Below are 25,606 nucleotides of genomic sequence, written 5' to 3' on the forward strand. Positions count from 1 at the left end.
AAGGTACCCTGTTATTACCCACGTCGCCCGGAGTGCGAGTAATTACGAACGGCAAGATCATTGTGTGATTGCAGTCTTTAGTGGGCGTGGCAGGTCTACATCTGACAGGCACTGTTCTATGTTCGAATTGAATTTAAAAAAAGAATGTTTTGTTTTTGTAACGGATTTCGGATGTTCCATTCTGTTACGTTTGGAATCCGGTCGAATGTTCGTGTTAATTTTAATGGTTTTTTTTTTGGTTTTTTTTGTTTTGTTTGTTTATCTATGTTAATAACAGCATTTGTATTCGGAACGTGTTGTAACGAAATAACTCGTTTTGTTAATCTCTCCTTTGTTTAATGTTTTAAACGGTTATTTTTAACAATGCATTTTTTAACTTTCATATAATTTTAATAATTTCTCATATAGATGCAAAAATATGTAAAAGGGCCAACGGAATGCGGTTTTATTCAATTTCAACCGCAATATATTTATGGCAAAAGGCAATTCCATGCAGCATCGAACAACTTTCTTCTACTTTTGAGACTTGATTTTCACGATTGACTTCCACGGTGAAGGAATAACATCGTGTAATAAAAATGAAACCCGCAAAATTGTAATTTGCGTAATTACTGGTGGTAGGACCTTTTGTGAGTCCGCGTGGGTAGGTACCACCGCCCTGCCTATTTCTGCCGTGAAGCAGTAATGCGTTTCGGTTTGAAGGGTGGGGCAGCCGTTGTAACTATACTTGAGACCTTAGAACTTGTATCTCAAGGTGGTTGCTGCATTTACGTTGTAGATGTCTATGGGCTCCAGTAACCACTTACCACCAGGTGGGCTGCGAGCTCGTCCACCCATCTAAGCAATAATAATAATAATAAAAAAATGATACGTTCGTTAATCAGAATCTGAGTCTTCCGTACTCTAAGACATTGCGCAAAATCCATAGGCATTTGAACTTCAACTTAAAATAAAACCTCATATTTTTTTCCCAGAAATAACACAGCCCAGTAATGGATCCGTTACCAAAACGTAATAACATTTCAGAAAAAGGTTTTTGTTTTTATCTTAATTGAATAATATCGCGGTTCCTATCTTAATACATTTCCTTATCGTCAACGTTTAGATGCGGAGAGAATAATTTAATACAATCTCTATTGGAGACGTTAGTTGTTTTAGGAGTATTTTGTGTAATCTAAATTCTGAGGCTTTTTATTGACTTGAAAAAGCTTATGGGTCCATAGAGTGAATGCCGCCTCTGTCAGGTATTCTCTTCTGATCGGAGTGATGATTTGATCACGGATAATAACAAATTTTTTGTTACTTTTTTTTTCTCCTACCTAAGCTGATGGTCTAGAGAAACCATATCAGCGTAACCTTAACTAGTAGGTGAGCTCACGGGGCTCAAACCTGACGATGTTGCTAACTAGCAGGAGCCGTGCTTTCCAGAATCTACCACCGGATCGGAAACGCGACCCACTGAAAAGATCCGGCGAGAAACTCAGTGGGCTATGTCTGTGGTTAAATTTTTTGTTACAATAACAATGTTAGGTATCGAGTTTTTTTGGTATACTTGTGTTTTTTAAATTTATCTAGAAGTTATAGAACGAGCTCACGATCAATCTGGTTCGAAGTGGTTTACTGAAACCCATAGACGTGACTGCCACCACTGACCTTTTACTGGTGAGTGATATTTCAAAAGCATATTATAGACTCTCCAGCTATACCCAGGATTGTGACAATTTACTGGTGGTAGGGTGTCTTGTGATTCCGGACGGGTAGGTACCACTAACCCACCTATTTCTGTCGTAAAGTAGTAATGCGTGTTTGAAGGGTGGGGCAGCCGTTGTACTGTAAAACCGTGGCCTAAAACTCATGTCTCAAGGTGGGTGGTGGCATCTACGTTGCTGATGTTTGTGTGTTCTGATAACCGCTTAACACCGGGTAAAACAAGGGTACATCAGTTCAAGCAATTAAAAAAATCGCAAGTTTGACTAAGAGGAGAGGCAGAAGATTGAGATGCCTATGAGTTCCGATAACCGCTTCATACTAATAAAAAAGATAGAAAATATCTCAGCAAATTGCTCAGGATGAAAGGGGTGAACTTTATTACATTTATCAGTTATGGTTTCTTATAGATTAAAAAGACTCTGATCTTATTGGAAGATAGGTCAATGAAAAACGATTTGTCCACGTTTTTACAGAACAAGAATAGTACATAGTCTCATGAGCAACGACAGACCCAGTTATAGACGACAAAACGTTTATTTGACTAAGATTTAACTTACATTCTGAAATGAACCGGCACCAGTGTTACGCAACGACCACGTTTTAATGAGCTCTACACCAAGGCTGGATGATACCCGTAATCTAAGTAATGAGTATTTCGACTACTAAAAACCAGTTATGAATTGACGGGTCTAACTCACGTCGGTTCTTTGAATTACTTTTTATTATTACTGGGATCATAGATTATTGTTGATTTTAAAGGTATTTTTTTTATTGCACCATGTAGGTAGACTGTGGTTATTTGAGCCTATAAGTAGTACCAATCGAATGCAGCAACCCGCGCTGAAATATTAAACCGAAGCTTTCATTCCCGATCCTGCGGACAGAATTGAAAGCAGTCGACGTCGCTCAAAACACGTCATTTCGGATCCTCCCGATCCACTAACGGTGCTTTTAGGTACCTCAAGCACCGGTCATCGCTCTCGCCGAACCCGTCGCTTGCGAAGAAGGGCTCGACGAGTAAATTAACCCACAGACACAGCCCAATGAGCCGGATCTTCTCAGTGGGTTGCGTTTCCGATCCGGTGGTAGATTCTGCGAAACACGGCTCTTGCTAGGGTTCCTGTTAGTAACGTCTTCAGGTTTGAGCCCCGTGAGTCCACCTACTAGTTAAAGTTCCGCTGAAATAGCCTCTCAAGGCTATCAGCTTAGGTAGGTAAAAAAAAAATCTGGAATACCAGTTGATTAAACATGCAAACAAAACAAGCCTTTTGCGGCAAAAATAGGCTGGGTGACAATGGTGGTGGCAGAATACGTAACACCAGTACGAATGATGAGTACAAAAAGGATTAGTAGTTGTGTCCGAGCTCTTTATCTCATTATGGGCAGCGTGATTATGTATTTTCTATAGGCTCCGGCATATATCCTGAATAAGTCCAAAACACACTTTTCATGTAAGAACTTCTACCACAAAATACCTCTTTATTGCCACACTCGCAAGAATTTCCCAGAAATTGATACTTAAAAACATGTCCTCTATAAAACTCGCAGTAAAAGTGTATCAGTAGCGTTCAAATGATAGCTCATGAAGTTTATTTTATGTTCTGTATTAAAGAAACCGTTGGAACTGGGACGAAATTACAATAAGTGTACCTATGACGTCACATTAATGTTTTTGATGATAAGATATGTATTTGTGGCAGTGAATATGTGATGGGTTCCGCGGAAGGCGTCGTGTAGACTGAGGATATTCTGGTATGCTCTTTTGATTGCTATAAAATCAACTGATGTTAAACGGTTATTGGACCCATAGACCCTGAATTTCAGCATTTACCTTCAGTCGTGACGTTGAATTTACTGGTGGTAGGACCTCTAGTGAGTCCGCACGGGTAGGTACCACCGCCCTGCCTATTTCTGCCGTGAAGCATTAATGCGTTTCGGTTTGAAGGGTGGGGCAGCCGATGTAACTATACTTGAGACCTTAGAACTTATATCTCAAGGTGGGTGGCGCATTTACGTTGTAGATGTCTATGGGTTCCAGTAACCACTTAACACCAGATGGACTGTGAGCTTGTCCACCCATCTAAGCAATAAAAAAAAAATTGTCTTGCTTAACGCCTGTCCCTCCCTTTAAATGTACGATTGCTGCTCCGTAGAAATAGGATTGTAGTGCATAGTCATGCGAGTTCACGATGCAACCAGTATTGCGATATCGAAGGTAAATAACTCGTAAGCCGTAAATATTCGTATGCTAATTAGTGTTCAGTTTATTCACAGCATATTCTTGTTATAAATCTGCAAGTTGAAAATAAATCTTCTGAAGCAATTAAATTGTTCGAAGATATGTAAGATAATAATATGTATTTAAAGTAAAGGGAAAAGTTGTGTTTTGACAAGATCACATGAAATTTTATTTTTTATTTTTTTATACCTAGTGTTAAGTGGTTACCGGAGCCCATAGACACTTACAACGTAAATGTCGCCACCCACCCTTGAGATACGAGTTCTAAGAATTTCAGTATAGTGACAACGTCTGCCCCACCCTTCAAACCGAAACGCATTACTGCTTCACGGCGGAGAGTCTACCGGACTCTACACCAGTAAATATCTAATCTACTGCTGTACAGACGTTTTCACTATTACATACAAATTTTTCAAAACAATCAGGTGAATGAAATATTAATCATAGTACGTAGAGTTTAAAGCTACCATTTCATACATCATTAGCGTACTTCAGTGCTGATGCGCGGGTTGAATGGATTAATAAGAGATGAAGGGCAAGAGCTATCCTTCACACTCCATTTCTGGAATGTCCTGGTTTCCTACACCCAAAATAAATGTGTATTTTTGTGGCCATCATTTCAAATAGCATGAATCAACTCTTTTCCAGTGGCGGGCGCTGGTAAAAAGGTGGTAATGGGAGCATCTCAAGTATTCACTTCAGAAGTGTATACTTCGGACGAGACGTCGTTCCTAACATTTCTATCGCGAATCCGTATGCAATAGAAAATTTAAAAATAATGGTAGATTTTCTTGAAAATTTAATACCTACCAAATTTGAACTTTCTTATAAGAATGGGCGCCTAATTCGACCACACAGTTATTCTATGGCTATGTTTGTGATAATTCCTGTAATTCTCGACAGTGATCACATTTTACTAAACTTCCTCGAGTTAGCGCCTTAGTGCAATATTGTGTACATTACCGGGTACTGGTTAGGCGATATTACGTCCCTTACTAAAAACAGTTGAAGGAAAGAGACGGTTTTAAACTGCAGGTGTGTTTGAAGTGGCGTGATTATTGAAGTGCGATATCTTACGATACAGTGTGAAGGGTTTCATTATTAGTTGTTCGAGATATAAATATGTATCAGGGCTCAGTAAGAAAAGGTTTATGTTATGGACGGCCAAAGATGGTCGAAGCTACCGGGAAATATATATATTTTTTTATTGCTTAGGTGGTTGGAGGAGATCACAGCTGATGTTAAGTGATTACTGGAGCCCATAGTCATCTAAACGTAAATGCGCCAACCGCCTTGAGATATAAGTTCTAAGGTCTCAGTATAGTTAGAACGGCCGCCCCACCCTTCAAACCGAAATGCATTACTGTTTCACGGCAGAAATAGGCGGGGTGGTGGTACCCACCCGTGCGGACCCACAAGAGGTCCTACCACCAGTAACCAGTAAATATTCAACGATTAATTTGTGTCAAAAAGTCTGAGCACTGAAGTCAATATAGCAGAAGATTTACTATTTTATACACCCTATGACTTGTATCTCTGACTCATTCGCGAAGCAGCTGCTCTTGAGTTGCTAGGTCTCCTTCGGAGGCACTCGGGCAGCTGTTAGCAAATCCCACCCGTCTTGGCTGAGCCTTTGCTCGCCCACCCGTCCTGGTGAAACTGGGAAGACCTCCGGGCCACCAGTAATCCTACAATGATAAAAAAAAATTCTCTGCCACCAGACAACGGCAGTCTGGTGTAGCGGTAAGTGACATGGTCACTACACAAGGGGGTCGCGGGTTCGAATCCCGCCAAGGGAAGATATTTGTGTGATAAATATAAGTGTCTTTTCCAGGGTTATGGATGTCTATTAAATATATGTATGTGTATAATAAAAATCTTACATTTATATCCGTTATCTGGTACCTGTAACACAAGTTCTTTACGAACTTATCACGGGACCAGTTAACGTGGCGTGATTGTTAGTAAATATATATAAAAAGACACATTACTAATGTCTGTCTTTTAATGGCCGTGATTTTTGCGTCTTTGTTCTTGACATGCCATGTACGTGATAACTAGATAATGTAATTGGACTTAACAAAATTGGGAAATTGTTAATATAATTTTACCATACTGTTAACGCAAATTTGAAACATTTACAACCTGAGAACATAATTTACATTATTCATATGGGCCTCATTGTGAACCAGTCATATCAGAAACACCTAAGCAAATGGATTACAATGGAATTTCTTTTAAAAAATTAAGGGGCCTTAAAATAATACAAAATTAATGGAAACAAGTATTCCACGAAACATTACAGAACTAACCTAAGCTAACAACCGCACCGGTAATAAAATGAATGTCTATTTTTAATTCGAACTACCGACGCCATGACAGCTGTCAGTCGGCCATTATTAGTTCGAAAAGCGCGCGTAAAAGCAAATGAACCATAAAAATAACAGAAATCGTGTTTTTAACAAACTCAAAGCAACGATTATTATTATGCTTCATGTATTTTGTTATGGTCGATTAATTTATTTCGATACTCGTTCGAACTCGACTTTGGTGAGTAAAATCGAGCGTGACGCGGCTGTACAGTCATTGTTTCGTTTGCTCACAGTTTGTTTACACGACACGAGTGGCACGTGTTAAAAACGATAAAAAAATCTAGGGACTTCGATATCACCCTAAAGGTTTTTGAAACATTTTTTTAAGGCACCTGGCTCGAAATGATGTATCAAATCGATAAAACGACCGTAAAACGTTCAGTTTAAGTAAAAACCCATTACTGCCGACATAAAAAAATAAAGTAGCAATTTAAAGAGCTGAAATGCGGGACCGGCGTCATATTTAATGAATTCCCACATGGTGTTTGAGGTAATAATAAGTTCGGCGGTTGTTTTTTTTTTTTTAATTTTTATAGCTGGCAACAGTTCATAAAAATAGTTCCATGACTTGCTTAATTTTTTCGATGGTAATTGAGTCGTAAACGTTAATTGGAGCTTTGAATCGAATTGAAGTTAATATAAAATTAAACGATCCAAGATTAGTAGCTTAACTTTATACCAAGATTTTATCATTCGTAAAGAAACGAGAATTGGATATCCATTGCTCTTTAATTAGTTTTGATTGTTAAAGGAGATACGGCTTGTTCGGTTCTAAGAGAAATCAATTCTCATATTGTTTTATCTTGGCCTTAGAGGAGATCTTAGTTTGATCGTCACACTTGACTAATGGCCGGTGACCAAAACTGCCAGCGCTGTACCACGGGAATCGGGAGTCAGTTTTGTTACGCAAGCAGTTTGGTATTCGAGGTCTGGATATATTGGTTCTTGTCTCATATGCTTACGTCAACCTTAATAAGGAAAATTGAGGATTTTTTTTATTACTTAGGTAGATAAGCAAGCTCACGACCCACCTGCTGTTGAGTAGTTACCGGAGCCCATAGACATCAACAACGCATATGCCGACCCATACCTTGAGATATGAGATAGCGGCTGCCCTACCCGTCATACCGAAACGCATTACTGCTTCACGGTAGAAATAGGCAGGGTGGTGGTACCTACACGAATTAGCTAACAAGGCGCCTTACCACCAGTGAGTAACAAATAATTGATTAAAAGGAATGGCAGAATATTTTTATATCATTTATTAGTTTTCCAGATCGCCTAAAAAACGCTTCTCTCGATTCGAAAAAAAGTCGCATCAAGATCACAAAAATGTTAAATTGATAACGAAACAAAAACAACATAAAATACAAATATACAAGTTACAGAGATTGGTATCGGCTATTTTATTATCTCGTGTTTATTATATGTCTCTGATTACATCATCGTCTCTTGTATTCATAATTACTGAAGGTCACGTTCTTAAGTGATCTAGCATTTAAAATTAAATATAAATTATGTGGCTTTATTTGCGAGTGTTCTAATCGTAATTTTTTTAGTTTGAATTACGTAGTTGTTGGCATTTAAGAGCAGGTTTAATGCCGTCACATGGCATATTAAGTGGCAATATATCACAGATGTTCCCAGATGTACAGATGTTCCCTAGCTGAACCCCTTCAACTAAAAAGCAGCGCCAAAAAAGCAAGGCAGATAGTAGTTGACTCAAAACACACCCTTCCACGCAAATTGAGTTTACTTTTTTTACCAAAAGCTCAAATTAAGCTATTTTCCGGTATATCTGTGGCGGTAGCGATCACAGAACCCAAGATATTTAGCAGATGGCTGAATCTCGCTAACGACATTTTCGAGTTAGTTATACAATAATTAAATGCCTTAACTTTAACAGCATATAAGTTTTGGGGCGTCTGCTACAAGGTGTCGCTAGTTTCCATACAAAAAATATTTGTTTTAAAGTATCGCAGTTTAAGGTCCCTGCTTAAAGTCTCAGACCTAGAAATTCACGAAATACTGAAGCTCTTAAGTACTGCAACTAAAACATCTATACATAACATATAGGTAATTCTCAATTGTATTTAAACACATTAATTCTGGTTTCTAAAAGTAAAGAATATATTAACATAAACACAGTATTTGACCTTCATATTACGTAACTATTATGTATATTTCACTTTTCCTTGAACGTTTGAGTTATGTTTTGAAATTTACATATATTTTATTTGTCTGTCTCGTTTTTCTACGAGTAATAAGGGTACACACATGCAGACGCTATCAAAAGAGTAATAAAGGGTTCTTAATAATAACTAGACGATGACCGAGCTTTGCAAATTTTTATTTATTGATAAATTGTGTTTTTCGGGTTTCTTAACAACACCATCTGCTGAAATACCTTTAGTGTTATTGTGTCTTTAAAAATAGTATTATTATTCGCCAATAGATGTCTGGAAGGGGATTATTGAAAACACGATTAAAACAACATTTTCTGAAAATAAATCGTAGCTAGATCGATTTATCGCCCCCGAAATCCCCTGTATACTAAAAAATCGTTGGAGCCGTTTCCGAGATTCAGATTATGTATATATTAATATACAAGAATTGCTCTTTTAAAGGTATAAGATATGAATACTGCCTAAATTACACGAAAATATGAGATTCGTAACAGCATGATATTTCTATTTCATCGTGAATACTAATTAGTATTATATTTCGTTTAGCATATGAGTAAAGTTGAAAAATACAAAATTACATTTATCAGATGTTTGTAAATGTATGACAGGGGCGCGGCGGCTTTAGAAGTACCGCAGTTTTCGTGCTCCAAAATTGTATAAGAATAGCAGAAAAAAATGTTTTAGTATCATAAGCTAGCTAACCAGTAGTCGATGTCAAACATCGTCTATAGCAGTATTTTTTTTTTATTGCCCTTGTAGGCAGTCGAGATACGGCCTACGGATGGCGAGTGGTTACCGTCGCCCATGGACTTCAGCAATGTCAGGGGCAGAGCCAAGCCGCTGCCTACCGCTATATACTCTCCACAAGCCTCGTTTGAAGAAGGACATGTCATAGCGCTCGGGAAACACCGTGGAGGAGAGCATAATTATAGGGCATTAATAATAATTACTAATTACACTACCAATGCTGACCATTCGTGAAACTATATCACTTATTGAATACATTTTAAGTTTTCAGTTAATCGTTGCATAGAAGATCGGTTTTACCCCGGTCACCGTCCTCGCCCAACCCGTCAAGGCCAAGAGCTCGACGAGTAAATTAACCCATAGACACAGTCCACTGAGTTTCTCGCCGGATCTTCTCAGTGGGTCGCATTTCAGATCCGGTGGTAGATTCTGCGAAGCACTGCTCTTGCTAGGGCCAGTGTTAGCAACACTCCCGGTTTGAGCCCCATGAGCTTACCTACAAATCAAGAAGCTGAAATAGCCTCTCAAGGCTATCAGCATAGGTAGGAAAAAAAAAGGTTTCGAAATTGCTACCTTGCGCATAAGAGATTCACGCGTTATACAGCTAGATCATTAATATACACAATTTCATAACTTTAATATTTGTAAGAATACCATAAAAACATAAAAAAAGGTGTCAAATTCTCGAACACGCTGTATTTTCGTAAGAACAAAACCGAGAAACCGATACACTCGTAAAATATTAATTTATTATTAACATTTAAATAGGAAAGTTGTTTACTAATGTGTGGAAATAAACATATTAATAAAATTAAAGACAAATTTTTAAGCGGCTCAGATGTTCATTAAATCTGGATTCTAGACAAAATATTCGGTGCTCGTTGTGTTATTGATCGTTATGGAGGGTGTTTTTTTTCCCCTAACTATGCTGATAGCCTTGAGAAGCTATTTCAGCTTCGCCCTAACATGTAGGTGAGCTCACGGGGCTCAAATCGGAGTGTTGCTAACACTGGCCCTGGCAAGAGCAGTGCTTCGTAGAATCTACCACCGGATCGGAAACGCAACCCACTGAGAAGATCCGACGAGAAACTCAGTGGGCTGAAAGAGGGTGCTTTGAGCTAGCTTTGTCATGTTATTTTTACTTCGAGAGATATTTACTGCCTGAATTGGAAATAAACTCACCTCCTTAGTATGTTCCTGATCGCTATGACATTTACTTCGTCAAAAAATAATTTAATGTTAGTGGTAGATTTATTTTGTACCGCAGAAATTAATGATACCTATGAGTAATGCTGACCATTCGCTATTGGTTCCAACGTATTTTAAGTCAAAGGATATGCCCTTTATCCAACCGCGAAGTAACGCAAAACCACATGTCTAGCGGATCCCCGGATTCACTCTTGGTGCTTTTAGGACCCTCAAGCATCAGTCATCCTCCTCATCGAACACGTCGAGTACGACGAAGAGCCAGACGAGCGAACTAATTCATAGGCACAGCGTACTGAGTTTCTCGCCGGATCTTCTCAGTGGGTCGCGATTCCGATCCGGTGGTAGATTCTGCGAAGCACTGGTCCTGCTTGGGCTAGCGTTAGCAAATTCTCTCAAGTTGAGCCCGTGAGCTCACCTACCCATCCGCGCGTAACTAGAATCGCCTCTTACGCTACCAGCGAATAGGTAGGGTAAAACAATTCCCATCGTTTAAAGGGGAGATCATTTTTTAATTTAATATATAGGGAATATGAACCTTATTTAAGGTGGCTTAGGCTGCATTTGCAATATAGTATTTTTATTAACATTTTTGTTTGCGTAGATGGACCCCTCGGTATGTCCCAGTTCACATTTACACGTGAGGTCGGAATCTTAATTGTATTGTATAACAGTTGTATAACCTAAAGGAATGATTGCTTCGTGATGGAAACAGGCCGAATTATAGCCTAACTGAAAAGGCATGAGATTTACAGGATTTTACTTTTTTATACCTGATCGCTGGTAGTCTAAGGGTTATTTCGGATACGATCGATCGGGTGAGCTCACGGACTCAAACTGAGAGAATCTGCGAGAAATTTCTAACACTAGCCCTAATAAGAGGTGTGTTTCGCTGAATCTACCACCAGATCGGAATCGTTAAGCTCTACCAGTAAATACAGGTCAGCGAAGGCAATAGGCCGAGGAAAACTATTGCCAATTCTGCGTATCATCATCATCACCTTAGGCCTTACAGCCCAGGGTGGGCCTTAGCCTGGTCCAGTATGTCTCTGCAGACTGCTTTGTTCAAGGCTTTCTCCTTCCAGTTCCTGACACCGATAACTTTGAGGTCGCGCTTCACGCCATCCAACCATCGGAGTTTGGGTTTGCCACGACTTCTGCGGCCCTCTGGTTTGCCATAGAGCAGTTGTCTCGGCATTCTGGTATTCTCCATTCGAACCACATGTCCTGCCCATCGTAGGCGTTCAATTTTTATAGTTGTTATGATATTAGTATCTTTGTAAATATCATACAACTTGTGGTTATAGCGCATCCTCCATATCTCGTTTTCCTGCACAGCGCCGAATATACGTCTTAGGATCTTACGCTCGAACACAATTCTGCGTATACTTAATCTAATAAATAGCCATCACAGCGTCAGGTTTAGAGCGCGTCTGCGAACACTAATTTAGAAATTTATGTTAATGAGTAATCGTAAAATGGCTCTAGAAGATTTTCCTTAAAAACACATTAAATCAGTCGTCGGTCACATTATTTCCCGACAACAGACACTTTTCGAATAGTAAATTCAACTTTCAAATATATTTTTTATTTTTATTTTTTATAGCTTAATGGGTGGACGAGCTCACAGCCCACCTGGTGTTAAGTGGTTACTGGAGCCCATAGACATCTCTACAACGTAAATGCGCCACCCACCTCGAGATATGAGTTCTAAGGTCTCAGTATAGTTGCAACGGCTACCCTACCCTTCGAACCGAAACGCATTACTGCTTCACGGCGGAAATAGGCGGGGTGGTGGTACCTACCCGTGCGGACTCCCAAGAGGTCCTACCACCAGTGATTACGCAAATTATAATTTTGCGAGTTTGGTTTTTATTACACGATGTTATTCCTTCACCGTGGAAGTCAATCGTGAACATTTGTTGAGTACGTATTTCATTAGAAAAATTGGTACCCGCCTGCGGGATTCGAACACCGGTGCATCGCTACATATGAATGCACCGGACGTCTTATCCTTTAGGCCACGACGACTTATAATTAATACAGCGTCGGCATTGTCGCATGACTTCACAAACGTTTCACCAACTAAGTCGTGAATTCTTTTAAGAGTTTTGTCCTTGAGCTAGATTCTTAAAAGTTTTCTTAAGATAATAATAGTACTTCAGATTTTTAATATTAATTTTAAACAATAAAAGACTGAATTGTTTAAAATTAATATTAAAAATTAAACAGTATAGTGCGTTTCAAAGAAAAATGTACACGTCAATGACCTTGATCTGTCAAAGTTCGATAAAAAAGTATGGACAGCAATAAAAAAAAATATCTTCTATTTTTTACTGAATTTTTTGTCTAATTATGAAGACTATATATTTTTTTTTATATGTTGAGTACTGGTCGAGGTAAATAAATTAAACATGAATTTATATTATTAAAAAAAATCCACCTATTTAAAAATCAAGGCTGTAACACAGTCGGCCCTATAATCTATGGATGGGGGACGATAATGATGATTACTCAAGCAGTGGGATGAGTGGAATCGGCAAATTCGAAGATTTGGATTATAAAAATTAATATTTAAAAATTCCTACCTTTTTTACTGACTCTACTAAAAAAAATTTCGATTTGACAGCAATGACGTCACAATATGGCGCACATTCTTATTTGAAACGCATTGTAAACAGTATTAATTAAACAAAACTCAACTCTATTTTTACTCAATGGCAAACTTCACTCAATGACACTGAAGAAAAATCCTTTTTAAAAACTAAATAGTTTTAAATAATAAAAGGTTTTTCTTTACATATAGGTATGTCAGCTAATTAATTATTGACATTCTCCTGTGTTTCTGGCCAATTCTTTATCTCCGGTACTATTGATTGATCATTTATGAGCTCAAAACAGTTGGTACTCCTGTTTTCTTTTTGCAAGCATTCAAACATTTGCGAGGGGGTTTTTACGTAATCTGATAAGCGGTTGAGTTCATTTATATAATAAACACAAAATATTAAGGTTGAATCTATTCAATACACTTTATATTGATAGTTGTCATGTGAAATTTTTTATGTTTATTTTTCAATCACATAAACTTAAGTTAGCGGATTTGAACGGAATTTGACACAGAGATAAGATAGTTTACAGCCTGAGTTAGCACATAGGATAAGTTTTATTATGGTATTTACTGCCTATTTCTGCCGTGAAGCACTAATGCGTTTCGGTCTGAAGGGTGGGGCAGCCGTTGTAACTATAGTGAGACCTTAGAACTGATATCTCAAGGTGGGTGGCGGCATTTACGTTGCAGATGTCTATGGGCTGCGGTAACTACTTAGCATCAGGTGGGCTGTGAGCTCGTCTACCCGTCTATGCAATAAAAAAAAATAGAACATGAGTTCAGTTTTAAAAGTACAACATTTTAATTTATAATTTTGCTCTTATTCATACACCGAATAAAAATATTATATTCAACTCATACTCATTCATGTTTAATATACTACTTAACCAGTAATCCCTTGGCACCCGTTATTAAAAACTTAATTATTTGTTTTCATATCAGCCTGTCAATCATAGAAAATTACTGTCGTATTTAAGACGATCAAACATGACAAAGGTTTTCTAATCTTAACTACGACATCATAGCGAAATTGTTATAACTAAAATTTTTTCATGAAATTTTGTATATTAATTTTCTCGTTAACACAGAGAAACTTGTCATGAAACAGTTCATTTTGAAATTCAAAAGTCGTAAATCGCATCCACCTATAAGACATCTTATTTAAATTTTCAAATTGAATCCGAAACATTGAGAGTCCCATATATAGATTTATGTATTTTAACGCGCGACCAATGTTATACATCGAATTACTTACTAGTCTACTTTTTCTTCACCTTATCCCACTAGGTGGGGTTGGCACAGCTAAGTTTTCCTCGTCCCTTCCATTCCATCTCTTCTATCAGCCGTCAGCTCAACACTCACTCCTCTCTCTCTCTCTCTGTTATCGTCATTCACACACTCCATCCATGTCTTCTTCGGTTGACATCTTCCCCCTCTACCTTGCACTACCGTTTCCATACATCTCCTAGTCACATGCATCTTCTCTCTACGCATCACATGCCCATACCACCGCTAACCGTCGGCTCTTAATTTGTTAATTACCGGGGCTACTTTCACACTTCCTCTGATATACTCATTCCTTATCTTATCCTCGAATTACTATTGTTATTAAATTATAATTCGAGCACATATTTTATAAAGCCAATCAGTATTGCTCAAATCGATATTTATGCAGAAAAAAATAGTCTTATAGTTTTAACTGCAAAAGAAAGACGAGAAAATATGAAAAGGGCTATCAGCAGACACACGCAGCGAGCATATTTCGACACCTACCGAGTTATATCAAATTTATGAAAACACACAACAAATTTTCTTCAAGTAAAACAAAAATCCTATTGAAGTCCCTTAAAATAGGCAGTCATGATTTATGCTTCGGTAGCTCCGTGAAAAGGATTAACCATAAAATTCTGTTCCAACGAAAAATCCCTAAGGACATCAGGGCGCTTGATGTCTTACAAATTAAAAAGGGCATCAAGATTAAATTCAGCTTAAAAATGTTCCAGAGAAAATTCTTACAGACAGGCTTCCTCTACATCGTTAAGGATCCTGAATAACTACTAACTAATTTCTGAGACGAAAAAACATTTCACTGTATGCTCGAATTTAGATATTAAATAACTTGAGCTTAATTTCGTGTAATTATTTTGATATCTGATAAGCATTAAAACGTACTAGTGGTCTAGCAGTAGTCGGAATTATACTATAATTAATTGAAATTATAAGTTTGAACATTATTATGATATTATCAAATTATATATTCACAGATTTCGCCAAGACTACACATTATTAAAGACAAACAATATTTAATCTATTCTCAATTTGACCTCAGAATATAAGCAATAAAAAAAGTTTGACAATAAACATAGTATATGCATGCGTGTGTATGTCAAATACACGGTAGTGTGTGTAATGTTTTTTTTGTTGATTTATTGTGTTTTTTATGCATAATTTTTAAAAAATATGAGCATTCTGCACTTCTTCTCTATATTCTCTATAAGTGTGCGAAATTTCATACTCCTCCGTCCGCGCAATTTTCGTAAAAAAGGGTACAAAGTTTTTGCTTCACGTATTAATATATAGATAAATAACAATACTCAAAGTAGCTATTATTTTAAAATAGCAGTATCTCTAAATTGTATAACGTTAAATGGTCTCTATTATTTGGAAGAGTAAGCGAATTGTTCAGAATGGTTTTAGGGGTTGACTCGAGATATGTATCTAATTGCATTCGGGTCACTGGAGTCGTCCAAGCAATCTAGGTTGCCCTATGCAGTTCATCAATTAACTCTTGGATTGTTTGTTTAGAACACAATGTAGTCTCCATCTTGTTTAATATACTCTAAATGTAATTAATACTGAAGAGGATATGGCGTACAATAAATTAATATAAGCGTTGCTTGTAAGTCCGTTTTTTGTTTGTTTAATGCAAATCACTTAGGAATATTCTGTTATGTTTCGATGTATTCAATTACTTATTGTGACTTTTAATTTCTGTTTTTTTATTTTATTTTTTATTGCCTTTATAGGCAGACGAGCATACGGCCCACCTGATGGTGAGTGGCTACCGTCGCCCATGGACTTCAGCAATGCCAGGGGCAGAGCCAAGCCGCTGCCTACCGATTATTTACCGATCGATTATATACCGATATTTTTAATTTATTTATTTATTTCAATTTAGGAAAGCAAACATTTGAAAAGGTTTGCTACGTTTTTTACCAGAATTTTAAAAAGAAAATTATACTTAAATTGTATTTTCAAGAAGATCAAATTTAACAGCAATTTTTTGTTACGTATTTAATATTCAGTTGGCCTTCATTGGCAGCTTAACAAAAACAGCTAACAACACAAAACAATGAACGAATACTTGAAAAGTTTATTCAAACCAACTAAATGTCACATTTTGAGTTGTTATCGCTTAAAGAATAAGATACCTCACCATTCGTATCGAGGTACCAAATTTTCCCAGGAAAAATAGCGTGTAATAAAAATTAACCTCGCAAAATTTATGCAATTACGTAATAACTGGTTTCAGAACGCATTGTGAGCTAGCAAAGTTGATAGCGCCATTCTAACTATTTTTACCACATAGCAGACTTATGTTTCGGTTTGAAAGATTAGACAGCTGATCTAAAATGATGAAAAGTGTAAAATAATATGTAAAATAAAAGACGGTCTTATGTTATAAACGACTGACACTAAAATAAAATCAAGTCCTATTTCCATGAAGTAGTAATGCGTATCGGACTTGAAGGGTTTGTCGGCCTGTGTTTGAGGCAGCGGCTTGGCTGTTCTCCTGGCGTTACTGACGTCATGGACGGTAAGCACTTACTTACCATCGGGCGGGCAATAGTATCGACTGCCAACAAGCAGTAAAAATAATGTACTATAATATAACTGAGACTTAGAACTCATGTCTCATAGAGTCATGTCTCCTCCTCTTATGTCTCATAGATCCCAAATGAGTATATCACAAAAGCATCAAACTGCGCCGCGAAGTTGCGAGAGGTCCTTCATAGATACAGTAGCCTCAATAACTCTGAACAATATGAAACAGTAAATAAACATCCAGTCTATCAAATTCCCGAAACAACACCACTTTTTGATTAGCTTTTTAAGAATCGGCTTAACTTTTTACGACGGTCGAGTAACGTGTTTTCTTCAATTTATTATCGAAGTTACATAAAGTTTGTTTCTTTAGAAAATGGGTGACGCACTCAATCTCCTTTTGTTTGCGACTTCCATTCGAAGTTCCAGGTAAAAGCACTGGAATAATGTTTCCGGCATTAGTGGTAAGCTCGTAATGAAACCAATAATGATAATTTAATAGCATGGATTTGACGTATTAAATAAATGTTAGCTGGGAAACTGGGAGTTCTTCTCCTCCATTATAATCTGGTCTTAAGTGCATGGTATAAAGCATGATTCGCATCTTGGACAGTGAGTCCCTGACAGGGGTTCGAATCGAGCTACTGCTTTTTTTCCTACCTATGCTGATAGCCTTGAGAAGCTATTTCAGCTTCGCCCTAACGTGTAGGTGAGCTCACGGGGCTCAAACCGGGGGTGTTGCTAACACTAGCCCTAGCAAGAGCAGTGCTTCGCGGAATCTACACCCGGATCGGAAACGCGACCCACTAAGAAGATCCGGCGAGAAACTCAGTGGGCTGTATCTGTGGGTTAATTCGCTCGTCGAGCCCTTCGTCGCAAGCGACGGGTTCGACCAGGACGGTGACCGGTGACTGCTTCTTGCTTCTTACACACAGCGATTTTCTAAATTTACCTTTTATTTGAACTCATACTCTGAAACTTTTAAAACTAAATGCTGAAGACTACAGTGGGATTAAGATTCAGTTGCTTGTAACGTATATCGTCTTCTCGCATTAAAACTGTATAATCTCCAAACTAACTAATTTTACAGGAGAGCGTTTTAAAGGTTTAACATGTGATATTTTTAATATTAATCATATTTGCAACATTAATTTTTTATCTTTTACCAGTTACATTATATGTCCTTTAAAGTAAGATAAAATTATGTAGTAATTTTGTTAATAGTAGTCGAAACATAGGTAAACTAAAAAAAAAAAAACTAAACTACGCTCTTTTGACAGTATTTATGAGAACAATACTGGTGATACCGAATGATTCGGCATATTAACTTAATATCGAATGTTTTTGGAAATTGTACTTTTTGTATTGTACTACTTTTAATGCCAAAAGACGATATAGTTTAAAAAAAATTAAAATACTTAAAAGAACAAAAATCATATTTACGATATTCGACACCGTAATACCATCAGCCCGTTTTTATTTGGAGCACTGTCTTGGATGTAGTCAGAGTCAATATTTTAAGAAAGGTCCTTGTATTACCGTTGACTTTAGAATCTGTTCTTCAAATAAAGAAGCATAGCTGTGTGCTCAGTTGTGTTTACAATTATCGTATCAGAGTTAATGCAAGATCGGAGCGGCGATCACGAAGTATGTCCGGTCTAAAAGCTATAGTTTCATAAAATCCAGCTATCGAGACTGTAGTAGTGTACTTTTACACGTGTTTATAAGAACGCGTCCGAAACGAAAGGTCTGTACTGATAAACCCTTTGAGGAAACATACAAAGGCAATGTGTGTTGTATAGGATATGTTGCAACGAACACCGATAACATTTGTAGAACAAATTATGTTAATATTGACAAGACGATGCCAGTTCGTTTTACGAGATAAAACTTATCGGATCGGTTTTTTCTTTGATAGATAGATTTTTAATAGAGACAATTTATTGAGTGTTTATCTGAGATCATAGACGTTACAGCGCGAATTGAGTTACGCATTCTGAGATGTGTCGACAATATATCTGTGTTGTAAAATAGCTGTCTCGCCTTTTGAATCTGAACTGACAGCTACGCGGCATTTATAGGCGGGATGATAGTTGTAGTGATAAGAAAATAAACCCAAATACATAGCTATTTTGTAAAAAAATCCAATGATTTGTTGCTTATGTTTAAAAGACTGCGCGATTTTGATTCCTTAGGACGCTGATATGTATTTTGAAAGCGATTGCGTCTTTAGCTTGTTGAGCTTTTACGCAAAAACCAAATTATCATCAAATAAAAATTCGGATTACGTTTAAAATTAAATATAATGAAGCGTAATCAAGGATATTAATCATCATCAGCTTATTTTAAGTCTTATAAAGTTAATAATCGTGTATTAGGGAATTATTGTTGCGTGTAGATTTTATTGGGTTCGCGCTGATGAAGGATAGGTATATTAACATCAGACAATGTGACAGCTAAATTGCTTTCGATACATAAGCTCTTCATGGCAATATAAAATGAATATAGCAGCTTAACCCGAAGTCAAGACGGGAACGAAATGCTCTGTTATAAAATAAACGAATATAAATTAAGCGTGGTATGGATATGTGATACTTAGAGAGAAGATGCATGTGAGACTAGGAGACGTATTATAATGGTAGTGCAACGTAGATGACCGAAGAAGACATGGATGGAGTGTGTGAATAACGATATGAGAGAGAGAGAGGAGTCAGTGTTGAGATGACAGCTGATAGAAGAGAAAGGAAGAGAAAAATTTGCTGTGCCGACCCCACCTAGTGGTATAAGGTGGAGAAAAAGAAGATAAATTAACAACAGTATATATATTTTTCGGTTTTCGCGAGCCGTAGACGTAATTAAAATAATTTTTACGGTTTTGTCTTGGATTTTTTATTTTCGTTATACTAGTTTCGACGTTTTAAATACTTTACAGTTTTTGTGGTCACACATGACTAAGAATACGAACATTGTGCTGATGAGTACAGGACGAAATAATATAAAACAAAAAAAAAATAGCCCGATACTAAATCGTAAAAGTTATTTAAAAAATAAATCAGGCTACAAATAAATATTTATTGTTTTAGAAATACGATGAAAATACGATGCTTTAGTTTAAAAGCGCAAAAATATAAATCTATGTTATTTGATTATGATAATATGATTATTAAGAGCTCAAATGACTCATGTTTTTTTACAGACTCGCTTCTTATTAAGTATATTTTATGATCTTTTGAAATGTTATATAAATTATGAATGGTTTTCGCGTCACTTTATGCCAAGCTGTTTTCGGTTTATTATTATTATTATTGTCCTTGTAGGCAGACAAGCGTACGTCCCATCTGAAGGTGAGCGGTTACTGCCGCTCATGAGCTCATGGACGTCAGCAATGCCAGATGCAGAGCCAAGCAAGCATCTCCCGAATGAGAAAGAAAAGTAGTCCAGTTTTTCTATTGTATATGGATACTATTGTACATTTTTTATTTATGAAGACAGCGATTGGAAATGTTATTACAGTGTATTATTTTATTGACTTATCACAGTTTGGAACTTTGGTGCCGGATATACATATATGTATAAGTAATGATATAGAATACTCCACAATGAATTAACAATAAATGACTTAATTGCGTTTTCTGCAATTTAATAAGAAAACAACCCTTAATTTTTTTTATTATCAAAATTAATATTTTAACCGTACTATTTATTATACTATGTAAAACTGAACTACTCTCTTTCCTGGAAGAAAGACAGCTGAGTGATTCCGTCTAAGGAAAATCTTTCTTTTAAACTAAAGAGTTTTAAAGGTTTTTAATTTAAAAGATTTTTCTTTACATTTATTTTGGGGAGACCGTTATTGGAAATGCTAATAACGTTAATAACGCCGGCAGGGGTTTTGATGTCTATGGGCTCTGGTAGCACCAAGTGAATCGTGAGCTTTTTTATTTATTTCCACAGACAATTTTAAGTAAAAAACATAACAACGGATGTGATTTCTAAAAAGAGACAATCTATGAGGAGTATAGTGACTCTATGTACGTTTTTTTTTACCAAAAACAAAATTAATAGTTGTTTGTATTACTTTAAATTACACTAGTGTAATTGTAGAGCAGCCCTGCTTAATACATAATTTAATTTCAAAATTTCGTCTGTCATTGGTCACCTCAAACCAACACTGTATACATTTTATATTCCCTCAAAGATAACCGACGGCCAAAGTTACATAATAGTATTTTTAAGACGCAATAAAACATAGTGGAATATTGCTTGAGATGCCATCAAGTTTGGCTTCGTTTAAGGATGCTGCGGTCATCCGCTAACTTTGGAGAGACGCCAAAATAATTAAGTAACGGAAAATATCTAGTTTACTATTTTGGTTAGTGATTATCGTTTTTAAATTCAGGTAAAATTCGATTGGCTTTGAATATGGCTATTTATTGTTATTTCTCGCAAAGGGCGACCCACATGGATCTTTTGAGACTTGAGTATATATTTGTTAAGGTGCAAATCCAGCAAAAAACTGGACTTTCGTATTTTTATTGGAAATCAAACCCGCAAAATTATAATTTACGTAATTACCAGTGGTAGGACCTCTTGTGAGTCCGCACGGGTAGGTACCACCACCATGCCTGTTTCTGCCGTGAATCAGTTAATGCGTTTCGGTTTGAAGGGTGGGACAGCCGTTGTAACTATACTGAGACCTTAGAACTTATATCTCAAGGTGGGTGGCGCATTTACGTCGTAGATGTCTATGGGCTTCAGTAACAACTTAACACCAGGTGGGCTGTGAACTCGTCGATTCATATAAGCAATAAAAAAAAAATCTCCTTCTTGGGGCCAAAGAGTGGTCTCCACTAAAAATCTTTTGCTGTTGATGGCATAGGCATATGATATAAGTAGAGTCATTCTTTCTCGTCCTCACACTACTTGCAGACTGCATCAGTTACGGCCTACTTAGGACATGTTTTTCGCAACTTAAGTGTCCCTTAAGGGTACTTCTCTAGACTTTTTTCAGTCTACTAAGATTCTTGAAGTCAATTCGAATACGATTTAAAAAAAAATATTTAAGCTGTAATTCATCGCCATTAATATATCAGTGCAATATTTGATTTGTTGCTGTTCAATTTTGTTTTGCGATAGGTCAATAGAGTGTTTAATTTGGTCGCATTGATATTTTCAATTGTCTGTATTCATTAATGTCGAGTAGATTCACGTTTTACGAACGCTTATATCGTAACGCGACGGCCAGCAGAGATTATCGAGAAACTTGTGGTTCAGGGTAGGGTAAATGGTAAGAGATCTTGTGGACGAATCCCCATGCGCTGGACTGACCAGGTGAAAGACCTTACTGAAACCCCACTTAACGAGTGCGTGGGCCATGCATCAGTTCGCAAACTATAGAAAACATCTATCAAGGCTTTAATAAACAAGAATTCCACATGACCACGAGTGCTCTGCCAAGAGCAACCGACTATGATGATGATGATATTTAGAATTCGTTTTGTATGTGACGGTGCCTTTAAGAAGACTTAAAGTAAATATTTATAATAATTTGTAATAGAGTCTTTGTTGATTCATAATATGTGCTAACGTAAACATTGTTTTAGAGCTCTGTTAGATTCCAAGTAATGCTTCAATCGCATTACATTATTTAGTTCAATTATTAGTAAGCGCTTACGTAGTCGGATTATTAGCTGAATTTACATTAAACATCAGAGCGGAATACGCACGCAAAGTTCTCCTTGAGAATTACTCATTCTCACATATTATACACCTACATTATCTTATCTCAGTAGCGATGTGCGATATATAGTGTACATACCTGATTGAAATGTAATCCGTATGCGTTGAAATAGTTTTAGTTTCCAATTTATAAGCACACTACGTCACTTTAATGTTACACGGAATGGAACAGTCGTCGAGCACACATATTACAAACATCACATTTTGCACTATATAGCCGAAGTATAAACAATGTAACGTCCGCGAAACCGTATCGGTCACGGTTTCTGAAGCCGGATATATCTCTGTGAAAATGCTTAGCACGAAACGGAGCACAGTTTATTTAGACAAATTTTCAGTTCGTCGTCTTCGTTTTCCTACGAGCGAGGCGTTTTCGTATTGGCTGACACGTCCGCACGCGATCACGGCAGCCGACCGACTGAGGGGACCGCTGTTCGGGGACCACGGACGTGTGAAGCAAATGCAACGCGGTTAGACCATTCATACAGTCATCTCTTGAGTAATTCTTGCTGAATCTTCCTTTAAAGTTTTTATTGAAATTAAACATTCGCGTTTTGAAGACTTTGCGTGATCAAAACCACAAATAGAGCAGTTGTAATGTGTCATTTATTAATGTATTTGTATTACTCTACATTTTTTTCCTACCTATGCTGATATAATTGAGAGGTTATTTCAGGTTCTCCTTGACGTGTAGGTGAGCTCGCGGGGCTCAAACCAGGAGTGTTGCTAACACTGGTCCTAGCAAGAGCAGTGCTTCGCAGAATCTACCACCAGATCGAAAACGCGACCCACTGAGAAGATCCGGTGAGAAACTCAGTGTCTCTGTCTATGGGTTAATTTACTCGCCGAGCTCTTCGTTGCAAGCGATGGGTTTGGTGAGGACGGTGACTGAACTCTACATTCATGTAGAGACGACGTTATTATAAATGTTTGAAGGCAACAATAAAACATATAAACATATCATAAATTAAAAGAGCTCGTTGCATTCATTCAACGTTCCACAAGATTATTCGGAACAATTAACAGACCGTTTGGTTTTGCGGACTCTACCTGCTCTACCTTTCTAAGGTAGAATTGAAACGGAATATAATAGAGGTAAGGATTGTGTTAGCGCACAATAGCAAGGTAAAAAAGTTGGTGTTAAAATGACAGCAGATGCTTTCAACGCGGGCAAACAATATTTTATTAGTGTTGCTTAGATAATATTATGTGTATGTTTTGGGTGTTTTTATATGTATCAAATACTGTAATTGAAAATCTATGTAGTGCTATGTGTACTTTATTTGTAGATATACATATGTATTATATATCTAAATAAAGGTGCCATGCAAAAATAAAAGAATATAGATAAAAAATAGGTATTTCCTCGTTCAAAATGTTATTAATATTTTACCTATATAATTTATGAAGATGTTAGTTAATCTTTTTTTCGGAGCCTTTCTGTAGATAAGCAACAATGTGGCTAGTATTTAATAGTTACAATCCCATAGTAAAAAAAAAGGAATTGAAGAGAGTTTCTTGCGCTCCATAGAATATATTAGAAATGTTGCAAGCTCTACAACTCTACATTGTGAAGTTTCGTCATTCCCCTCTGAATTCTTTCCAGACCAGAGCCCTTCAAATTGTATATTGAAAATTCCAATACACGTTACATTTGGTGAATGCATTTTAATGTTAAATTTACAATATTTTCGCGTTTACGTGTTTGTGACTCGTATTTCTGATCGAGTTGCATATTAATAGTTGTAGGTACTTTAAATAGATTTTCGGAATTTTACAATCAACTTATGATTTTTTTTAAGTAAAAATTTCTATAATAATGTTCCAATTTAAAACTAGACGAATCGCAAATCTTAATCAGACTCAAAAAGCATTACTGCTTCACGGCAGAAATAGGCAGGGCGGTGGTACCTACCCGCGCGGACTCACAAGAGGTCCTACCACCAGTAATTACGCAAATTATAATTTTGCGGGTTTCATTTTTATTACACGATGCTATTTAATTCTTTCGCCGTGGAAGTCAATCGTGAACATTTGTTGAGTGCGTATTTCATTAGAAAAATTGGTACCGGCCAGCGGGATTCGAACACCGGTGCATCGCTACATACGAATGCACCGGACGTCTTATCCGTTAGGCCACGACGACTTCACATCATAAAACTAAGTTCGAATAACTCAAGAAATATCATATAACATGAATAATATCGTTTCATTGTCGCAGTGTGTTGAGTTACATAACGAAACATTACTATCAAATAAATTTAATAAGCATATAATTCATTCACACATTCGATATTAGCTCAACTGTTTTCAATTTATATCTGATCAAAACACAATAGAAGGAAATAGGGCTGCTATGTACTATGTTTTATGGCGCGCATATTTGATTAATTTTTATTAGTTTTAAAATATTAATAGTTATTATTATAATAATTAATAGCAAAGTGAAGCAAATATTTTGTACCCTGTTTTACGAAAATTGCGCGGACGGAGGAGTATGAAATGTCCCACACTTATAGAGAACAAGCGGCCCGCTCCGGCTCCGCTCGGGTCTTTAACAGCAACAAATTTCAATGATATTTGACGTTGTTTTATTTTTTTAAATAAAATAACACTTATTGCGGCATAACTATAATAGTTAAACATATGCTGTCACGACACTTTTTGTAAATAATAATGTGTTCTACAAAGTCGTAGTACATTATTTTATCCTATCATTAATAGTTTTCGCAGGACACGCGATTTGAAGTATATTTTAGGTAATTTTTTTACACCTTGGGTTACATTATTGGAGTTTTAGTAAGGATCCCTAATTTTTTTCATAAAAGCCTATGTCACTCGGGAATAGTGTAGCTTCCAAACAGTACAAAATAATTTTTCAAATCGGTTCAATAGTTTCGGAGCCTATTCAATACAAACAAACAAACAAATCTTTCTTCTTTATAATATTAGTATAGATATTGAGAAGAAATAC

The 25,606-nt window shown here is 36.8% G+C and overlaps 1 protein-coding gene across 6 annotated transcripts in view; it reads right to left on the bottom strand.

The window, feature by feature from the left end:
* Nucleotides 1-23,054, bottom strand: part of LOC110386053 (leucine-rich repeat-containing G-protein coupled receptor 5) — a 328,609-nt gene extending 305,555 nt beyond the window's left edge. For 4 of the 6 annotated variants that reach the window (XM_038021806.2, XM_062668386.1, XM_038021807.2 and 1 more), the window contains exon 1: nt 22,712-23,047. The gene's annotated coding sequence lies outside the window, so the exon portion shown is untranslated. Of the gene's footprint in view, nt 1-22,711 lie in introns of all 6 variants that reach the window. The other 2 variants (XM_038021804.2, XM_038021805.2) reach the window with 2 other exon arrangements.
* Between the last annotated feature and the right edge of the window lie 2,552 nt (nt 23,055-25,606).

This window comes from Bombyx mori, chromosome 4, assembly GCF_030269925.1.
Source record: "Bombyx mori chromosome 4, ASM3026992v2".
NCBI lineage: Eukaryota > Metazoa > Arthropoda > Insecta > Lepidoptera > Bombycidae > Bombyx > Bombyx mori.